Below are 1735 nucleotides of genomic sequence, written 5' to 3' on the forward strand. Positions count from 1 at the left end.
CTGCCACTGCCGCTACTACTACAGGTCTGGGATTTCCTTCCTTGATCTTTTATTTGTGTGAGCAAGATGGAGTGAGATATGATAGCTGGGAGGAATTACTGTTGCCTTTGAAGCTAATTACAAGTGTAAATGTGAAGTCATTTTCTGAGCATTCTATTTTTTGCTGAAGAGGAGGATTTTCAAGGAGTTATGGAATGGAAACGTCTGCTGCTTCTACCTAGACCAACTACTTCTAGAGGTGAGTCTACTAAAACTCAAGATCAATTATTGTAGAGGATGATGGACAATATCAATTATACTGCAGATAAGGTAAGAAATTTAAAAAGCTTTGCATGTCATATTGATGGGTATAATAGAAGGAAAAGTAATTATGAAGAGAAATTTCACTCAACTTTGAAAGGTCTCATTAAAGGTAACCAAGGAGTGCAATTTCTTCAATATCCTCGATACCCTGATTATGAATCTACAAATGTCTGGAATAGCGGCGATTCTGATGATGATGAGGAGGAGGACTGATTTATTTTTATGTTTGTAATATGTGTTGGACTATGTAAGTTTGGACTTTCTACATTTGCATTTGTGTACCTGTTTAGACTATGTGATGTGTTGGACTTTTATTTGATTGTTATTGTGATGTTTGTGTAGACTTTTGTTTGAATGTTATTAACATGTTTGTGTTTCGTAGTGTTTTGTTTTAAAATTCTATGGTAGTGATTGTTGTTGTGTGTTAAAGTATTGTGTTAGTTAGTTAAAGATTAAACATATTTCTATGTCTTTTTGAAAAGTTTAAAATCTTGCTAGTTTTAATTTTAAACTTTAATTTCAGAAAACTGTTATCCTATATTTTTCTTTTATCTTGTTAGTGTGTTTGTTTTTATGATTAGACTGTGAAATCAAAGTTAGTGTGTTTGTTTGTTATTATGTTTGTACCCACTACTTAGAAGTCTAATGAATCTCTACATGTTGAATTAAAATGAAAATGATAGAAAATTGATCAAAAAATTAATTTTACTCCTATTTTTAGTTTTAAACTTGTATAATTAGGGCATAGAAATTCCTATAAGCTTGTTATTGTAATTTTCATTCCTGCATTTGTTGCTAAACTGTATAAATCTTGTTAAAAAATTAAGTTTGGGGGGGGAATGAAAAATATCTTCAAAACTTTAATTTTATTTGTTCTCAAATGTGCTACAAGTAAATTTGATTTGAAAAGAAAAATGATCATTTATATGAAATTATATTAGGGAAGTAAAATTTGATTATAGAAATGAGTAGAAGAATTTAGTTAAAATTCTGAGTAATGAAGAAAAACTTTCAGTTACAAATTTTAAAATGCTAAATATTGTGTAGCTATCTTTAGTAAGAAAAATTGTACTTTTGAAAAGTTTAGAAATTTATACTTTTATTTTTAATACTTAAATTTCTTTTATTAAAATATTTTCAAAGTTATTATTATATTTATAAGTAAAATATTTATATCAAGACTTTACTTTAGGAAAGGAGAAGTGAAATTCAAAACTATTAAAGGCCTATCCAGATATAGTAATCCTTGCCTGAAAGAGAAAAAAAAAAGAAAAAAAAAAGAAAAAGAGTAAGGGAGGAGAAGCTTGAGGATTAGTGTCTAATGAAAAATTGGTTCCACATTTGATCTTTTTAAAGTATAAAACTTGAGAAACTCTTAAGCTTAAGGATATAATATAGTAAGTAAAATAATACTTAAGAAATTTTTTTAAGT

This window comes from Phalaenopsis equestris, unplaced genomic scaffold (assembly GCF_001263595.1).
Source record: "Phalaenopsis equestris unplaced genomic scaffold, ASM126359v1 Scaffold202086, whole genome shotgun sequence".
Taxonomy (NCBI): Eukaryota; Viridiplantae; Streptophyta; class Magnoliopsida; order Asparagales; family Orchidaceae; genus Phalaenopsis; species Phalaenopsis equestris.